This window comes from Anabrus simplex, chromosome 8 (assembly GCF_040414725.1).
Source record: "Anabrus simplex isolate iqAnaSimp1 chromosome 8, ASM4041472v1, whole genome shotgun sequence".
Classification (NCBI taxonomy): domain Eukaryota; kingdom Metazoa; phylum Arthropoda; class Insecta; order Orthoptera; family Tettigoniidae; genus Anabrus; species Anabrus simplex.
The window spans coordinates 135620772-135642616 of record NC_090272.1 but is presented as its reverse complement, the minus strand read 5'-3'; positions in this window follow the sequence as shown (position 1 = coordinate 135642616).

Here is a 21845-nt window from a genome sequence, read left to right as displayed (position 1 = left end):
CGATTCAGTATCTCCTCATTCGTGATTCAATCTATCATCTCACCTTCAGCATTCTTCTGTAACACCACATTTCAAAAGTTTCTTTTCTCTTTCCTTCTGGCCTAGTTATCGTCCATGTTTCACTTCCATATAATGCCACGCTCCAGACGAATGTCTTCAAAGGCATCTTTCTAATTCTTATATCAATGTTCTGGGTGAGCACATTTCTTTTCTTAGGAAAGGCCTTCCTTGCTTGCGCTAGTCTGAATTTTATGTCCTCCTTACTTCTATCATCATTAGTTATTTAACTACTCAAGTAACAATATTCATCTACTTCCTTTAAAACATTTCCTAATGTAATATTTCCTGCATCACCTGACTTTGTTCGACCGCACTCCATTACTTTTCTTTTCTTTTGAACTTATTTATTTTCATCTTGTATTCCTTCTCCAAGAATCTGTTCATACCATTCAGCAATTTATTCGGATTTTTTGCAGAGTCAGATACTAAACAATATCATCGGCAAATATCAGGGTTTTGATTTCCTCTCCTTGGGCTTCGATTCCCTTTCCAAACTCCTCTTTGATTTCCTTTATCGCCTGTTCTATGTAAACACTGAAAAGGAGAGTCCGGCTCCATGGCTAAATGGTTAGCGTGCTGGACTTTAGTCACAGGGGTCCCGGGTTCGATTCCCGGCAGGGTCTGGAATTTTAACCATAATTGATTAATTCTGCTGGCACGAGGACTGAGTGTACTGTATGTGTCGCCTTCATCATCATTTCATCTTCATCACGACGCGCACGTTGCCTACAGGAGTCAGCTCAAAAGACCTGCATCTGGCGAGCCGAACTAGTCCTCAGATACTCCCGGCACTAAAAGCCATACGCCATTTCATTTCATTGAAAAGGAGAGGGTACAAACTGCAGCCTTGCCTCACTCCTTTCGGATTGATGCCTCTTTTTCAAAGCCCTCGATTCTTATCACTGCAGACTGATTTGTGCATAAATTGTATATCATTCTCCTTTCTTGGTATCTGATCCCCATCATCTTCAGAATCTCAAACAGCTTGGTCCAATCTACATTATCAAATGCCTTCTACGAAAGCCATGTACGTGGGTTTGTTTTTCTTAATTCGGTCCTCTAAGATCAGACGTAAAGTCAGGATTACTTCACGTGTTCCCACATTTCTTCTGAAGCCAAATCAATCTTCACCCAACTCAGTTTCAACATGCCTCTCCATTCTTCTGTAAGTAATACCTGTCAAAATTTTGCAGGCATGAGATACTAAACTAATTGTGCAGTAGTTTTTACACTTGTCAGCACCGGCTTTCTTGGGAATAGGTATAATAACATTCTGCCGAAAATCTCATGGCACTTCTCCTGTATCATACATCTTACACACTAAACGGAATAACGTCTCGATGCCGGTTTCTCTTAAGGCAGTCAGTAATTCTGAGGGTATGTCATCAATTCCCAGTGCCTTGTTTCTACCTAGGACTCTCAAAGCTCTGTCGAATTCTGACCTCAAAATTGGGTCTCTCATGTCATCAGCATCAACAGACTCTTCTTGTTCCAGAATCCTATCATCTAATTCTTTAACTTCATACAATTGTTGGATATATTTCTACCATCTATCTGATTGTCTTCTTTCCCTAGAAGTGGTTTTCCATCTGAGATTTAGTATTCACACACCTAGTTTTCCTTTCTCCAAACGTATCCTTGAATTTCCTGTATGCAGCATCTATCCTTCCTAGTAACACACAACCTTCAACATCATTGCACTTCTCCTTCAGCCAGTCTTCCTTAGCTGTCCTGCACTTTCTATCTACTTCATTCTTTATTCGCCTCTATTCCTTTCTGCCCTCCTCATGTTTTGCATTCTTGTACTTTCGTCGTTCGTCAATCAGGTCCAGTATCTCTTGAGTTATCCATTGTTTCTCAGTTGATCTTTCCTTTCTTTCTAACTTTTCCTCAGCAGCATTACTGATCTCATTCTTCATGACTGTCTATTCTTCTTCTACTGTGTTTCCTTCAGCATTTTCATTTAGTCCTTGTGTTACACGTTACTTCAAACAATCCACCACGCCCTTTTCTTTCAACTTGTCTAGATCCCATCTTCTTGCATTCCTTCCTTTCTTGAATTTCTTCAATTTCAGATGGCATTTCATGACCAAGAGGTTGTGGTCAGAGTCCATGTCTGCTCCTGAGAAAGTCTTGCAATCCAACACCTGGTTTCTGAATCTCTGCCTAATCATAATGATATCTATTTGATACCGTCCAGTGTCTCCAGGTCTCGTCCATGTATACAGCCATCGTTTGTCGTGATTGAACCAAATATTAGCAAGAACTAATTTGTGATCGGTGTAGAATTCAACCAGCCGACTTCCTCTTTCATACCGTTGTTCCAATCCGAATTCTCCTATATGTTACCTTTTCTTCCTTGGCCTACCACTGCATTCCAGTCTCCCATCATTATTAGATCATCGCTACATTTTGCATATTGTATTAAATTTTCTATCCCTTCGTATATTTTTCCATTCTTCATCATCCGCTGAACTAGTAGACGTATATACCTACACTATCGTGGCGGGTATTGGGCTGGTATCTATCTTGACAGCAATAATCCTTTAACTATGCTGGTCGTAGTACCTTATCCGCTTCTCTATTTTCTTATTCATTATTAAACCAACTCCTGCATTTCCCCTGTTTGATTTAGTGTTGATAATTCTGTAGTCGCCTGACCAAAAATTCTGCTCTTCCTGCCAACGTACTTCACTTATACCAGCTACATCTAACTTTAGTCTATCCATCTCCCTTTTTATATTCTCTAACCCACCACAACGATTCAAATTTCCAACATTATATGCTTCGACTCGCAGAATGTCAGTATCCAACTGCCTGATGATTGCCCCCTCTCGTGTAGTTCCCACCCGGAGATCCGAATGGAGGACTATTTTACCTCCGGAATATTTTACCCGAGAGGAAGCCATCATCAGTACATCATTCATACATAGAGAGCTGAATGTCTTCGGGAGTTAGTTACGACTGTAGTTTCACGTTGCTTTCATCCGTGAAGCAGTATCAACATGGCTAAGCCATGTTAAGTAATATTACAAGACCATATCAGTCAATCATCTAGACTGCTGCTATTGCAACTTCCAAAAGGCTGCTACCCCTCTTTCGATGAACCATTCGTTAGTCTGGTCTCTCGATAGATACCCATCCGATATGGTTGCACCTACGGCTCGGCTACCTGCTTCAGTGGGACACCGCGGCAAGGTCACGTGGTTCACAGGGGAGGTTTAAACTCATACCAAGTACCAACCCCAGTAAATTTGAGGAAAAATCAACAATGAAGATATTACTGTAACTTCCCTGATATCCTGATTTGTACCCATTTAACAACAGAAGTTCACCCGTTGATTCAAATGCCTCTTCGAAACCAATTACAGTAACAAAGAATACCATTTCTTTCCCTTACGTGCATGTAGATTTCTCCATGCCTCACACCCGAAAAAAACCGTAGAGAGTAGAACATATGCGACTTGTAGAAAGCGGATGAGGAAGGACATATAGCGTGTGTGTACTGAAAGAGTGTACAGTTCTCACCGCTCACCACCCTCTAGGACCCCGGTACCACCTAGGGGTGATGAGGTGAATAACCTTACCCACCAGGGTGAGAGAAGAAGAGAGAGAAAGAGAGAGAGAGAGAAGAAGGGACAGAGAGAGAGAGAGAAAGAGAGAGAGAGAGACCCTGGTGAGAAGGTTGTTAGCGTGTCCGCCCCAAAATGGGAGTTATAGCGAACACGAGGGAGAAGATGGGCACAAGAAGAGCAACAACAAGTACAATCACAATATAAAAAACAAGAACCATAGAAAACTTACCGGAAACAGCGGAGGAAGACGACTAAAAGGCCGTGGAAGTAAATGCACAAGAAAAACGGTGGCAGTGCTCCACCGAACGTGGCGAATGAAAACCAACATTTACATGAAGTTAAAAAAATTAATGGAAGGGCAAATAGTAAGTAACAAACCAAGTCATTAAGTTGATAAAACCTAAGTTTATTTAAAAACGTAAGGCCAAAATGTAAATAAAATAAACGTAAGGTTGAAAAAATGGAAAGGGAAATTAACAATAAATAAAATAAATTAGAATATACCTCAGGTAGGGTTTAAAAGAAAATTAATTCATTACTAATTGACAATTAATAGAAAATAAATACTCTTTAACAGATAATAACTGAGAACTTTATTAAAACAACAAGAAAGAAAGGATGACCTCCGTACCTAATAAAATGTGATCAGAAAACAACGGAAAACCAATAGACTTTCTTACATAAATGTTACCTTGAAATTAAATGTGATCGATCACGGATAGTTATTTAATAAAAACTAAGTTAACAATTATTCAATAAAATGGATCTTCAACGCGGTCGCTTCTCATAATTACCAAATTTGAAAAAGTTTAGTTTCCACCAAGGACAGTTTCCAAGACAAGCAGAATATTACGTAAAAACACCTCCACACGCGGGGCAAGGAAATGATAACACAAACATAAAGGAGGAGAAAATAAATAAATAAATTTAAACAGTAAACGATACACTCACCCACGAAATATATAAATCAAGATCCACACAGGCTCAACACGCCAGACAGCTATTAACCCGACAACAATACACACACGAACCGTAGCCAAGGTAACCAGAAAACAAAAGCAACGCCTCCTAAAAACACGGAGGAAACCAGGCTAGAGAAAATAATTTAATTCACCCAAAAACCCCAGAAGGGGGAGGGGAGAAGAAAACATACCAAACAAATTAGAAAACAAAACACAGGAAAGCAAACAGAAGCCGAAGAAGGTAAAGCTCGGTACCTTGGAGACTGTACCTTGGTTTACAAAGAAGGTTACAATTTGAAGTGCCAAAAGTAGATCAGTAAAATTTTAAATTAATAATTCCAATTTAGTTCATGGTGAACCTTCCACATTACTGTGATTAGCTGCCGAAACTGTTTTTCAGATTTTCGATACCACACACGCAAATAGGAATTAATTTAAGGGCGAAGTCCAAATATTTATTATTATTATTATTATTATTATTTTTCCAGAAATCTTCGAAAATATCAAAATCCTCTTCAGGACGACGTTTAAAGTGTGTCAAACACTGGTACGTACCTTTGGTGATGAAGAAATGAGAAGAATTTTAACCTGACATTGTTGACGAAGAAATACAGTCACACCGCCAGCATCCAAACCTCGTTGTGAAGTATCCAGACGAACAATAAAACCAAAACAAGATCAGAAGGAATGGCAGGAGGTCTCCAATTAGTTCATCTGGGGCAAAACCCCGTTATCGTGGAGATTACGGTGGTTTCCAGGTACTCCACGACTCCATGACCCCGGACACAAAACCACACGAGCTCGACAACATGGCTGATCAAAGCGAACTGCCTCTCGCGTCGGCAAGCAAGGAGCGGGCAAGATTGCCTGGTCGTAGGCCAGCGCATGCGCAACCAAACAGAGCTAAGAGATACTGCGCGCGGCCTACATTAGTTTAAAACGGTATGTCGAGCAGACAATTGACACAGATATTCGAGGGCTCACAGGCCAGTTCAAAATGTTTATAAGGGGGAGGCTCACATTATTTAATACTGTCTCACAGTAGATCATGAGATGACAAGGAATGCCGAGCTGAGGGAAAATCATGAATCTTATATCGTCGGTGGAGTGTTTGAGTTGTAATTGTTCATCTGCAGAACAAGTTTCCTACAGTTTCCAGCATCAGATCGTCCTCTCAGAGTTGTGCTGAACTTCGTTGGCATACCAGTACTGTCTGAGTGTGATCGTTTCAATAGGCTAGGTGATCACACCGGTGAATTGCACTGCATATCAAACAAAAAGTCCTGGCAATGGATCAATTTTGGCACTGTTGATCAGTTGAAAGTGCACATGGGCGGTGGTGCTGATTATTGTTTTAAAGGGAACTGCAACTGGGAAATTAACCTCTCTTAACGGCAATCTAGAAGTAAAAAACGAAGAGGTCCTACCCTTCGAAGAATAAAGGTTTTGGAAAAAGAAAGGGAAAGACCAGTAAGGGTTTTCCCGCTTATCCAGAAGATTGTGAAGTCCAGTCATTTAAATTGCCCACTTAGGTTTGAACTCTGTGCCTCAGCGCATCTCCAGCTAGTTGTAGTCATTTTTCCCCCTTACTATTAGCTTCCACTGTAACATTTGTTTATTAATCTAAAACGTTTGTGTAATTTAAATTATTCATAAATTAATTAAAAATTAAATATTTATAACTTGTTAATCATCCGGATTATATATTGAATTTCTAAATACTTCCTGTGCAAGATACTTCTCGAATGTCTTTCGTCACATTCGGTCACTAATTATTTATCGTCATCCAAGAATACTACAGTCCACACAGTCAGACTCTGCAGAGAAGCCATTTCAATGGTCCATAGGCTTACGAGCTCTCGTCACTTCGCGACATGTAAAAGAAGCAATTCGGGACGTATTCATCCAGCCCCATTTTACGGAACTTCATTAACCGTCCCCGAGCAATCTCTGGCTTTAAACCTCGCCCGATTTCTGAAATTTGTGACCTTAGTGGACAAACAGATTCTTCTTCTCCTTCTTCATCACCATCATCATCATCATCATCATCTTCTTCTTCTTCTTCTTCTTCTTCTTCTTCTCCTTCTCCTTCTCCTTCTTCTACTTCTTCTTTGTGTAATTCAGTCTAATGCCTAGTTTGCCCCGGCGATGAGCCTTCCCCAACTGGGTCGATCCAATGCAGTACGTTTTGCACTTGCATAGCTCCTGCATTCTAAGTTCACAAGAAATGTCACCATGAGTATCTTTGTTGGTCTTCCACGGGGGTGTTTCCCTGGTATTTTAACTTCCAAAATTTCCATCAACACATTCCTATGTCGAAGCCTATCTTCCATCCAATAAAGTTGCCTCTTCCTAATCTGACTCAACAACCGTCTCTTTTCTTGGACAATGTTCATTATCTCAGTGCTGGTCCTCTCCTTCACCCAACATATCCGTTGCAGCCACTGATCTCTATACCTGGATGGCTGGTAGCTTGGGTAGCAGTAAGCCGAATAGAAGATGACTGGCGTCGTAAGATGGCAGCGAGCGCACGGTGCAGTAGACCACGAGGAGCGCGCTTGCTTTGTTTATGCTTAGTTCAGTGACGCCAGGCCTCTTGATTGTAGTTTCACGAGTGTTCTGTGCTGTGTTATTGCAAAGTAAATAGTAGTGTATTTTACGAATTTAGGTTCGTTGCCTTGTAGTATGCTTGTGAATTACAAGATTAAATTTAAATATGTATGTGTTTATCTGAAATATGAATGAAGAAACATTCTACGGGGTATTAACATACCGCAGTATTCAGCTTATGGTCCGCCTCTGTGGTGTAGTGGTTAGCGTGATTAGCTGCCACCCCCGGAGGTCCGGGTTCGATTCCCGGCTCTGCCACGAAATTTGAAAAGTGGTACGAGGGCTGGAACGGGGTCCACTCAGCCTCGTGAGGTCAAGTGAGTAGAGGTGGGTTCGATTCCCACCTCAGCCATCCTGGAAGTGGTTTTCCGTGGTTTCCCACTTCTCTTCCAGGCGAATGCCGGGATGGTACCTAACTTAAGGCCACGGCCGCTTCCTTCCCTCCTCCTTGCCTATCCCTTCCAATCTTCCCATCCCTCCACAAGGCCTCTGTTAAGCTTAACAGGTGAGGCCGCCTGGGCGAGGTACTGGTCATTCTCCCCAGTTGTATCCCCCGACCAAGAGTCTGAATCTCCAGGACACTGCCCTTGAGGCGGTAGAGGTGGGATCCCTCGCCGAGTCCGAGGGAAAAGCCGAACCTGGAGGGTAAACAGATGATGATGATGATGATGATGGGTATTCAGCTTATGGATGTACAAACAGAACCGATCAGCAGAAGGAGAAATCATTTCATCGGGGAGTTTTAATAATAATGTTATTTGCTTTACGTCCCACTAACTACTTTTTTAAGGTCTTCGGAGACGCCGAGGTGCCGGAATTTAGTCCCGCGGGAGTTCTTTTACGTGCCAGTAAATCTACCGACACGGGGCTGTCGTATTTGAGCACCTTCAAATACCACCGGACTGAGCCAGGATCGAACCTGCCAAGTTGGGGTTAGAAGGCCAGCGCCTTAACCGTCTGAGCCACTCAGCCCGGCTCGGGGAGTTTTATACTGTACATACGAATCTTCCTAGGGTAGTGTTTTGAGTTTTAGGTTTATTGTATCTTATTTCGCATATTCCGGGAGCAAAATGGCAATTAATTTTTGTAGGTTTCCTTTCTCGAGACCCGAACATCTAAGATTATCGATTAGGAGTATCAGGCGCGAGAATTGGGAGCCTTCTAAAAGCTGTTCTCTGCTCGGATCACTTAGAGGAAGACTGTTTTGATAGAAATGGACAAACTGTACACCTTAGAAGTGATGTACAGCCAACTGTTTTCAATTTTACTGAACATTAACTGCAAGTAAAGATTTACTTATATTTTTTTTATTTCTCATAATTAAACTGACGGTTTCGATGAAATAATTGACGTGACCTTATAACAATCTTAGAAAATGAAGTCTGGAGGAATTCTACTGTAGACCTTATTTACATCAGTAATAATTATGGGTTTCAGTCACTGGAGTGGTGGGAGAAGGAAAAGTGTGGTGGGTGTTTGGGGCTATTCCATTATACTATTCGTGGTATTTGGGACTCTTTTAACTGGTGTTACATATTTCTGATGATGACTATCAATATCGCTTTGCTAGCTGAATTTAATTAAAGAGGTCTGTAATAGTACATTAAGCTGCAGGTAATGCGTTATATTGACTAGTTTTGAATATTTGCTGGTTTTATAAATGTGTACATTTGCTTCAATGATATTTTAATTTGATAATATGCGCGTTATTTCTTGGAAACAGGAAACAGAAATTCATTATCAAGCACCGATTACGATATGTCGAATCTAGGCCTGTATATTGAGCTACGTTTATAGGTATATCATTTTAAGAATGCATAATTTCGTGGCATACATGTATACAATTTACAGCAATGTTTCCAGAAACTGGTTTTCACTCGTATTGTGTTACCGATCGCTAATTGCATGTATTCAGCAGCTAAGTTAATATTTGCCGGCCGTTATTATACACTCATGTTTATTGCTATCCCGGAGATTTACTGACCTCGGAATGACGTGTCAGTGATCCCAATGTCCTTATGCTTTGAGTGAACATGTCTCTATATTTTTAATTATTCCAATGCGCCATTAATTGCGACTTAAAATTGACTATATTATCATTGCTTCCCCATAAGGAGAGCTCGAGGTTGGGTACGCCAACATGGCGAACCGCGCGTTCAACTTGGCGTACTTTCTCCTGCAGCGGAGACCTGCCATCAGCGATCCATGTATAGAGATCAGTGGTTGCAGCCGATGCCAACACCACATCTCAAAGGCTTCATGTGCTTCAATTAGTCGCGAATCTCACTGAGTTGCCTTTAGAGTATCTTATCTGAATCCACGACATTCTAATTTTAATGTCAGATGCTCTAAGCAAGAATAGTGCCATAACCTATTAGATTGCTTTGCATATAAATACATTCGACTGAATATTTCATGATTTTATTTCGCAGACATCACTGAAAATTACATTTTTAAACAGGCAAATAAAGTTATATTTGTGCCTTAACCTAATAAAATTTGTGAAAAAATATCCACAAAAAATTAATTGAGATATACTTCTTTTAGCCTCTAAAATCACTCTTTGTTAACGTTCAGTTCTCAGCACAATACAAAAATTAAGAACTCGACATAGGCTATTATTTGTCAGTTTCTGTGTTAAAATCAAGCAGGATTTTAATATTCAAAAAGTATTTAGTATTCAAGTTAGGAAAGCACCTAAACCTGAACCAAGTTTCATTGAATCATCTCTGGTCGTTCCCGGGTTACTGCGGAACAAACTCAGAGTATACCTTGGTTTTATGCGTGTGTGTATACAGATATATGACTGTAACATCTCTACAAATCTCTAAATACAAAATTATTTTAACTACGTTTTGTATTCATGAACCCTGAATACCCTACAATATTTACAAAAGGGAATTACTTTCTAAGTTCATGAAGGAGTTAATGTGATATAATACAATTACTGTCCCTATTTCAGTGTTATTATTGTGGCGCTGAGGGATATGGCTTGATATGGAATCACGTGAACAGTTTCTAGAAATTCATCAAGCATGTCAGGACGTGCCAGTTGCTTGTTATTCATAGAGTTTCACAATCCTACCGCAAACAGGAACTTGCTCCTTAAATTAACCAACTTTATGTGAAGTAAACTGGATGATGCAGTCCGCGGACGGACGGACAGCACTCGGAGTATTTCATCTCTGATTAACGTCTTGGTCACAGGCGCAGGTAGCAATTAGACCAGCGCTCTTCAGGGACACAACTCCAAGCCAGAGGTCATGACAGCTAGTCTCTGTCAGACGACTATAATTAAAGGCATAGAAATTGTAGCTACATCGTGGCCTAATTAGTAATTAATTAAAGTATTAGTTTCTCTTATGATAGAGATACCACGACAACGATTCTGTATACACGAGTGCCATTAAAGATAATTGTCCCGAGGGTCTTGAAGGCTGTGTGATATATGTGGCGCTCATGGTTGGCCAAATGAGTCAATTTTGTTTCCATCTTCATACAATATTATAATATTTGCACTGCTTATATTATAATTCATTTTCACTTGGTTAAACCGTGCCCTCTTCTGATCCCGACAATAACTCCAAGAGTCACTTTAATTTTTACATTTGCCCTATAAGAACCTTCATTATACCATTGTGAAATGTATGGTTCTTCATTTTATTCACACATGCGAACAACCGGGCGAGTTGGCCGTGCGCGTAGAGGCGCGCGGCTGTGAGCTTGCATCCGGGAGATAGTAGGTTCGAAACCCACTATCGGCAGCCCTGAAGATGGTTTTCCGTGGTTTCCCATTTTCACACCAGGCAAATGCTGGGGCTGTACCTTAATTAATTCCACGGCCGCTTCCTTCCAACTCCTAGGCCTTTCCTATCCCATCGTCGCCATAATACCTATCTGTGTCGGTGCGAAGTAAAGCCTCTAGCAGCACATGCGAACAAGCGTATATACGGTAAATACATAATACATGCGTACATACATACAAACAATAATATTAATATTAATGTTATTTGCTTTACGTCCCACTAACTACTTTTTAAGGTCTTCGGAGACGCCGAGGTGCCTGAATTTGGTCCCGCAGGAGTTCTTTTACGTGCCAGTAAATCTACCGACACGGGCCTGTCGTATTTGAGCACCTTAAAATACCACCGGACTGAGCCAGGATCGAACCTGCCAAGTTGTGGTTAGAAGGCCAGCGCCTGAGCCACTCAGCCCGGCTACATACAAACAAACAGGGGTGTGAAAAATATTAGTCTGTACACCAGTTTCGATCATTTCCGTTATTACATTAAATTTTACTCCCTATACACACAAATAATCATAAAAATATCTTTTTGTTGCAGTGGAACTCTTAGACGAGTCACTTGTGGTCTGTTCTAAATAAATTAAAGGTCTCAAGTTACATTTATATTGCATCAGATATGCCACTGCAGCTAACACAGACTCTCATATCAGTATTTAAGTCCATTGTTAATGATTTTAACCTCTTTTTTAATTGTAAGTAGATACAAAAAGGATCACAGGAATTCATTCTATGATATTGCCTTTTACTTGAGCATTAATTTAATTCACTGTGCTTTGTGATATTTACTGTACTAAACAAACTATTGGAAATTGTTATTAAAAGAGTGTCAGTTGACCAAATAGGAAGATACATCACCATAATGTTTTAAAAATTTTCGAGTAATATTATATTTCAAAAAACGTTTTTCGAATTAATATTTTACTGAAAGGTAGGAAGTTCACTGGTGCGAATTGGAAAGAAAACTGAGGGGAAAAACTAAAAATAATGCTCTTTTAGTTTGTAACATTTCCTTTGTGTCTAATAATTTTCACACCTTTTCACAAACAAATACATATATACAGTACATTCATACGACTTATTTACCGTAGAAACTGTTAAATCTATCAGTGATCGGTCCGTAAACCATGTGGATTAATTATGTAACTTCACATGTTCTTGTTTAAAACTACTTCTGTGGCATCGCTTAGTTTTAGCCTCGCTATTTTGCTCTTACCTTCCTCGATCTAGTTCACTATTCTCTAGGGAACCTGATTCCCTTCATTCGCCTCAGATTACCCACCATCGAAGCCTGTCCATATGAACAGCTTCATTTATAACTTAGCAATTGCCTCCTCATTGCAAGTAGCCTTCTACTATTATACCCATACGTTTATACCAGAAATAATTCTCGCTATTTTCATGCCTATTACTAGATATACTCAATAATAAAATTATTGACCGAAATGACTCATAATGTAAGAATGTCATGTAAGTAACATAACCGGGCGAGTTGGGCGTGTGGTTTAGGGTGCGTAGCTGTGAGCTTGCATCTGGTAGATGTTGGGTTCGAACCCCACTGTCGGCAGCCCTGAAGATGGTTTTCCGTGGTTTCTCATTTTCACATCAGGAACATGCTGGGCTTGTACCTTAATTAAGGCCACCGACGCTTCCTTCCCACTCCTAGCCCATTACTACCTCATCGTCGCCATAAGACCTATCTGTGTCGGTGCGACGAAAAGCTTTACCTCGAACCAACACAGATAGGTCTTATGGCGACGATGGGATAGGAAAGACATAGGATGCAAGCTCACAGCCGCGCATCCCTGACTACGACGAAAAGCAGATTGAAAGAAAGAAGTAACGTCTTACTTTCAGGAATACCCGGTGTATGCGTAAGTTTTTGCCGGATTTTGTGGTGAAGAAAACACGTCATTTTAAAGGGAAATTCATTTCTTGTTTATAAAAAAATATTGACCATCATCTTCTACACACTTCTCCAATCTTTCAAGTAAGTTATGAGTACCTTGCCAGAAAAAGTCCTTGTCCTTTGCAAAGCATTCGTCGAGCCACTTCCTCGAAATTGCTCTGCGAGGGTGTTCCCCATTTATGCGAAGAGGTGATAGATGGCGCCAGGTTGGGGCAGTACGGCAGGTGCGGAAGGATGTCCCATCCCAGCGATTTCAGGGTGTCTCACAGATTTTGCTCTGTGAGACGGCGCATTGTCGTGTAACACAGTCATTTTGCCATGTCTTCTAGTCCATTTCGATCGCTTTTCGATCAATGCTTGATTTAAATTAATAATTTGTTGGCGATAACGTTGTGCATTAACGGTTTCGCCGGATTTGGTCTTGGTGTTGAAGGACCGGCTTCACCCGGTGACAGGCCCGATTTTCTCCCCTTCGGGTTTTCAAAATAAATCTATTTTTCGTCACCCATCGTAATTCGGTATATAAATTATTTTCCTTCGTGGCATTGAAGCAGCATTTCACAAGTGACTTTGCGAGTTTCCCTTTGCCGTGCATTCAAATCGTGTGGGACCCATTTACCAAGTTTATTGATTTTCCCCATTGCTCGTAAACGTCTGCTGATTGCTTCTTGTGACACATTTAATGCTTGTGCCAATTGCTGTTGAGTTTCAGTCCAGAGCGCGCACTGTCTTTCACACTGAAATCACCATGTTTAAATTGTCAAACCATGTCTCACATGTTCTAATCGATGGAGCGTGTTCACCATATGTTTCTACCAGCAAACGATGCCTTTCACAGCCCTTTTTCTTTTGATTAAATAAGGAAAGCAATGCGTGCCACAAATGTTCTTTTTCGGACACAAACGTCGACATGATCTTTGTATGATACAATACAGACGCTAGTGTTTGGCGGACTCAACTTGTGTGTGTTGGTAGGTTAATGTCAGACGAACAAACTGACTTATGTGTCAAATTTATACGCTGCGTACAGTTCGCTGGCGCCATCTCTTAGTGAAACCGGAAAAGACTTATGCATACACCTGATATATTTATAATTTGTAACTTATTTTAAATAAATCTTATGTGAATGGGATTTAAATCATTTGTGGTTTACCAAAAATAACAGACGTTATAACTTTGTGAAGCACAATTGGAAACCTCTAGAAGTGAATTTTTTATCCAAAAACTGATGTGAATTTTCATAAGAGAAACTTAAAATTTAGAATACACACGAATTTTTCAGAATTGGAGATCTCTGGAAATTGGGATTTCTATTTATTGAAGATAATATAGCACATGTGTCAGACAATGCATTTGCTAATTTTCATAAAAATTTAATGTTGCCACAAATGATTTAAATCCCAGCAAAAAAAATTAAATATAACTGGTAATGTCATATTGTTTACAGTGCGGGTAAATATGTTCTTAAGATTACTTTATTTGATGTTGAAACTCTAATTTTGAAAGTATTCAACTTTATCGGTTTAGGGCTCAAAATATTAGGAGCTCAAGGAATAATTCATTTTGTACAGCAAGATTGTCGAAAAGTTCTACATCACGTTTCTGTTCCCTGCCTAACACTCTCCAAAGCTCTGGATCGTCTTCTGCTCAACTGGGAAGCAATAATAAAAATTTTCAAGAAAATTATGTCAGGATCATGGAGTGTCAATGGTGATATAGAACATGCTTAGAGTAGGGAAGCAGAACCTACTCTTCCTGAATATTACTTGGATTTTCTTCATAATGTTCCCCTATTTCAAGAGACTATTTGATACTGGAGGAAAGTGACATCTTGCAGGTGATGTAATGTATACTCAGTTTTGGCAAATCTCAATAAAAACAAGGCTATAAAAAAGAATGTAGGGTTCCAAAGCTAACAGGGGCCTGAAGAATTTAAAGGAAAACGTTCAAAATTTCTAGCATGAAGTTCTGGAAGTGAATGGAAGTGCTCTTGCCTACTTATAAGAATGACTTGATTAAAAAATCTCCATTCAAACAGTTTTCATGTTTCAAAATTGAATATGTTTTCAAAGCGGTACTCTTAAATACCAAGTACAAAGCAATAACCCTAATGTGTTTTAAGGTGATCTTCTCTCTATCATGAAGCAGCTAATAGGTTTTAATTTTGAATGTGATATTTTATTGAAGACGTACTTCAGATTTCACGTTATTTTTGTTCTTCTTGTTATTATTGTTATTGTTGTAAGCTACTACTATCTACAATAGCTTGCTGCGTCAATAAGATAATCATTATGGTGGATAGTTAAATATTACGGCTGATATTTGTTTAGTTAGTTATTTATTCACAGTGAAAATTTCGTCATATATGAGTACAAAAATTCACTGTTAATTATTAATATCTTCACCATCATCTCTGTTTGGGGTAAAAATAAGAAGGTTTTGTAAACATGTATGTACAAAATACAAATTTTGACTGACAAGTATGGAACAGTATAGAGCCCAAGTCAATAATGAGTAATGTTGCCAATATTTATAACTTTAGTATAATGTTCTGCTTTCTTCGGTTTTGTTTGTGTTCTTTATATATTGTATATTTTCTAACCTAACATAACCCCATGGAAACTACAGCCATGAAGGGCCTTGGCCTACCGAGCGACCGCTGCTCATCCGGAAGGCCTGCAGATTACAAGGTGTCGTGTGGTTAACACGACGTATCTTCTCGGCCGTTATTCCTGGCTTTCTAGACCGGTTGTATATTGTGTAGTAAACAGTATTTCCGTTCATTGACATGTTTAAATTAGGTTTGTTTGATTTTTTGTTGGTTTGCTATTTTGTTTGTTTGCGTGCTTTGGTTTTAATAGGTATATGCCTAATTACTAATAAAGGGAATACTCCCTCCACAGTTTTTGGCGATCTGGTACTTTGGGGGGGGGGGGCGGGGGCGGGGGCGGAGGTATTCTATTCTATTGTATTCTATTCTATATATTTATTTTGGATTTGGCAACCGTTCTTGGAACCGAATCGATACCATCATCATCTTGATCAGTGCCTGATCAATCCCCATTTCAAGAAAAGGCTTCCCCTATCGGCTTTCTTGTTCTTGTGACTTGGGAAATAGTCGTAAAAACGCTATAATTGTTTTTCTCATAGCCTAACTTGTAACTTATCCAATTGTAAAGTATTAATGGAACATTTGTAATAGGCTACAATTTTATTGCGGCATTCTCCAGGACTTTGAGAGGATATTATCAAACCACTGCCTCGAAAGACGTTATCAGGTCCAGAAGTCCAACATTTTTGCTAGATATTAGTAGAATATGACTTTACTCTATCGGTCATGTTGAGATTTACATTACTCTTAACCTGAATCCGCACAATTGCTTTAGTTTCTATTCTATATCCTCATGACTATAGCTCGATTCTCCGCGGCACTAATTGTGTTGTTTGTAGAAGTTCAGCTTGTCAAGTTACAACCAAATTTTTATACCATTATACCACTGGAGGGCAGGTGAAGCAGTGCATCTACAGCAAAGGAAACTGGCCATGTGCTTAGATAGAAATATTTAAATATTTTGCATGTACTTCAATGAACTATTTAATTCCGTTTTTCATATACCTAACTGTCTAGATTTGTCTGTACATCCATGATACTACAAAGAGGTTGAACACCAACCTCCCCGTTAATGAATGGAAGACATGCTAAGCGGATGTTCCTTTTTCTTAAATAAATTTTTAAAGCATTAGGAAATACTCTGCGTTGCCAACATTAGTGATTAACCACTGTTCAGTGGTAGTTATTAAGGAGGGTTCGGACGGGAAAAGTTACTATCGGCAATCAGGTGTATTTCAGGTTCTTGAAAGCTTCAGTACCTTCACAGGATCTATAGGACCACATCACCTTTATGCCATGAGAAGAAGAAACCCAGACAGCAGACTGAATGCAAAACAGCTACTCGCAAAGAAAGGCATGATCCTCCGGCAGGCAAGTGTTCAGTTGTGCAAAGTGGTTTCCTATCCCAGAAAAATTAATTTTATGACTGAAATATACCAGATTCTACTTCAACGATATATACCACACTAAATAGGCGACTTAATCATGCCTTCATATGCAACCTCGGTACTAAATATCCCGTAATTTACACAAAGGGTGAAACGTTGGTTGTAACTGTGGTCAATTTTATTTAAATAATCAATGATATCGACATTGTTCACAGAAAATCACTCTTTACATCACATCAGCTTATGTACTACTTCCTCTAAGCAGTGATAGACAATTGCATTTATGTTCCCCTGGTTGCTATCCCAGTTCGGGAAAAGGGGGAACAGTGATACTAATACGCATACATAAGATATCTGCAAATACCTCTCCCTTCTCAACCATCTTCCCTTGATATGACATAACGGCGTTTCATGTTCCCTGTGTCCTGATTTTCTTTCTCCAATTCTGGTGGTCTGTTGCTACAAGGGTAGCTTATTGGGACGATTTCTTCACCTAAGGCTGCAGCTGGTCAACCATCGGACTGGATGTCTTCCTCAAAATTTCTTGCTATTTAGCTATCCATCCACCACAAACTTCTCCAAGCACCTATACTTCTGGTGGAGTATCCAAAGTATCGGAGGCGAGGCTGGCTGATCCGCACCATAAGTGTAGTCATAATGCTTAGTTCTTTCAACAGGGGCGTATTGGTTAAGTGTTCATTCCAAGAATTGTATATAATATGCCAGTAAAACACCATCATGAAACTCTCTATTTTCCTTTTATCTACCCGATAGATACCCCAGGTATAATCTGTGTATGTGGCAAGGGGTGACTTCCATGGTCATGGCAGTTTTTCTTTCCATTACATCGGGACATGTACTAAAAATCATCAAGCTGAGGTAGACCCATTACTGGATGATCTCGAAAACAACTATCATCCTCACATTGAGCTGGTTGGCTTCCTGTCTATCGACAATCTTCACCATTGCCTTCGTTGCAAATACAACACTACAGTACACTATCCACGTTTAACTTTCAGATTACTTTGTTTGCAGTTGTAAATAACAGATGAGTGGAGCTTTCTATACACTCAGAACTGCGAATCCATGTGAAATTTCATATGATGTTAGTACTATGTACAAGCAAGTGGCTCGGATATACATTTCACAATAACGAAGCTAATGAACGAGGATACCCCATTCCTCTAGACGGGACAACAACACTCCCAAGCAAAATCACTCTCACGGTCATACAACAGACAGAGGAAGCAAAATGTACTCCTATCGCAGTGATTATCTAGACAACATCAGTCTACAGGAAATAAGAAAAAATGTCATACTTATTTGTCAGTATGGACTTGTAGGAACGAGTGGTCGATCGGATGTAGATATCGTGATAGTAGAGCGATCAAGAATGACAATTGATGAAGATAATCTACCTTCAAATACTTCAAACGATATTAAAGCTCAAAGGCAACGCAAACCTCATCAACAAGAACAACCAAAACGACGGGATTACGAAACGATATGATATCTTATAAACAGTATATGGGTACCAATTTATGCTCCGTGAAGGAAAATTTTCAATGTTAAATTGCTTGTCCAAAGAAGTAGAACTGTGGATTTTTGAATAAATATTTTAGATTAGCTGTCCCTGAAAATAATTGAAAACAAGGAAGTGACACGCAGATTTTGCTTGGGAGCAATCATTTCGAAGGTGTGTTTAGCCTCAGTTAGTGATGACAGCCATTCAGTTTTATGTTAAAACAGAAACAAAATGGAATTATGTCTTTTATCTTGCAAATTTTGATATAATTCCAGCCACATTTCATAAAAGGTCAGTGATTTCCTAACGTGTCGCGTTCTGTGAAGTAATTATAAATGTAAATTTACTGATTATTAGCTGAAAATTAATTAGTAACTGAGTAAAATATTTCTCAGTTAACTTTAATTCGGCCCAGTCACTCTTATTTTTTTTTACCATTCTCACCACTAATTTTTGTGTTATTTGTAGTATGTAACTTAAAAGCTCTTCAGTCCATCAAACACACGGATTAAAACATGAATATTATACTACAACATATCTGTAACAAACATTATTAAACAATTTATAAAATTACACATTATTATTTATTACTTATCCGTTGTTTAATAGAGATTTGACCGAAGAGCTTTTATGTTACATTTAACTGAGTCAACACTGAAAAGTATGACTTCCTTTCTAACACATTATTTGTTACAGCTCTGTTTTTTCCATATCCTGGTGTGTTTCTTCATTGCAACTCTCCCTGATTCGTCGTCTTATTTCTGCTTCACTACTTCCAGTCTCGCGGATGGTCCATCCAAGATAGAAAATTCCTTTTAATGTATGAGCAGGATCTGCGTTCCTCAGTTAGTTATAATGTATTTGAACTTACTGAGATTGATGTTTACTCCATACACCGTGCTCATATTTTTTCGTCCTTTCTAGTACGTCAGCAAGTTCGTCTTCGCTGCTGCCGAAGGAAGTAGCATCGTCAGCAAATCTTAAATTGTCAATACATTTGCTACCGCTTCAGATGAGATGCTTCCTGCTCATCCACGAAAGCTTTTGCTGATGACATATTCAGCATAGATGTTAAATAGTTAAGGAGATAGGACACATCGGTGTCTGCCTATTTTCGAACACAATCACTTGTCATAACAGTGGCAATGTGATGTTTATATAGTAGTTACAATAAATGTGATGGGAATCATATTCTGAAAGTCCCTGCCACAAAGTACATAAATATTTTGTTTGTAAGAAATTTAATGTAATAAGGAACATTGTAACTGAACTGTTCCTATAATGTGCACAGAACGGTACAAACTAGAGAAATAAAGAATGAATGAAAGGATTCCGTTACAGTGTAATTTATATCAGTGTGATCTACTGGTCTGAATGATTGAGTACGTCATAAAGGGCTATAGACAAATGCGAGATTTCATGTTGCTTTTCTGTATGAAGTACTAACGAAACTAAATCTACATAATGTTCACGAAATCATTTATATTCTAATTCCAGAAATAATTCAAAAATTGATCTGACAAGTTAATGCGTCAGATTATTCAGTTGGAAACTACGCGTATCAAAACTATTCAAAGGAGTATATGCTTGGTCAACGTTGTCAAAAAGAAATTTATCATTGAAAATCATTTATTTAAACATGTTGATAGAGCTAAGAACAATTATAAGAGAGAAATAAATATAATCCACCAAATTGCTCGTAACAACGGTTTCTCATGGAAGTGCATTAATATAGTGATAAATAAAGTGAAAAATGAATCAGAAACAACGTTAGTTAAATATCGAAAAGAGAAAAGGAAATTTGCATTTCTAACTTAGAAATAAGCATTCTGTTCAACTAGTTAAAATATTCAGAGAAAGGAACATCAATATCGCTTAAGAAACTGATAAGAATACGAATTAGATAATTTTCAATTCAGATAAAATTGAGAATCAATGTATATATAATAAGTCAAGAATTTACAAAATGACTTATCAAATACGTAGACAGCGATACATGGGCCAGTCTGGAAGAAGTTTTGTTATGAGCTACAAAGAACACGTTAATGCGGTCAAAGGTAGAAGATATTTAGCAAAGGGAGAGCATTTGGTTGAAAAGAATCATACGCTTACAGACATTTCTAATGACATGGAATTAATCCATTCGGCTTTAAAGAGAGCATTCGTGGATGATTTAGAGACTTTCGAAATTTATCTTACTCAAAATGATCAGGTTTCAATGAAAGAATTATATATCTTAACCCGTTGTATAAACTAGCATTTAATCATTTAAGGAAAGAAAGACGAAAAGAAGAAAAAGATAAGAGTTAAAGATCTTATATATAGGAAGTGAATCTCATTCAACATCATCTAAATATTAAAAATTTATGTAATAATAATTTTCTTAGCATACTACTAACGTTTGTTTATTCTTTGATATGGTGAATTATGATATAATAGTTCTTTACATTTTGGTATAAACAAAAGAATGTGTTATATTGTTATCTTGATTTTGTTCGTTGATATTTCTAAATAAGTTGGACTTCAAAATTCATTGATGAAGGAAATCCATTGTGTTCCCGAAACATTTTTGTATAAATTATTTTCAATTATATAATAATATCGACAAGGTGGACCAAGCAAATACTATTTTAAATAGTTTTGAATAGCTTTAAAGAAGTCAGTACAAGAACAAATACAAATAACTATTATGGTTAAGTTTGTCAACATTGTTTGAATTCACTATGTTTGAATATTATTAGTCATGAACATAAGATAAATGTCATTATACTATCAATATGGGGATTTTTACCTTTACGTTTAAGTAAAACTGAATGTCAAGACTCCACTTCAATAACTGCCTACATCCGTAATAAACGATTTTGTAAAAATCGTGGAAAACTAATAATTCTTTTCCTTAATGGTTGTAGTGGCCAAATTTTTCAGTTTTATAGCTGGGTGAACACAAATTTATTATAGTCGAAATTGTGAAACTCAAGGCTTTATATTTGCCAAGTTATTCAACATTTTTGTTTGGATGTAGAAAAGTTTGGAACAGTATACCTACATGTGGAATGAACGAGTTTTGAAAAATGTCATAATTTTTGAAGCCAAGTTACGCAGCAAAGAGGACGGTTAGACATGAAATGGGAAACAGATTTGTTAGAAGAGCTTGTTGAGAGACTTAAACCGCATTACCTAATTCTTTTCTTAAAGTGGAAAGAAGCAGTTTTGGAAATGGAGTATTCATGTATTCATTAATAACATTCTTTGTGTAATCCCTAAGGTAAGTACACATCTCATTTTGATACATACCTATTTTAACGTAAACATCACAATTAAATTAATCTCCCTGATAGCCACCAGTGGTTTCAGTAACTTACTATAATACGCATGCTAACGAGGTAATTCAACAGGCTGAGAG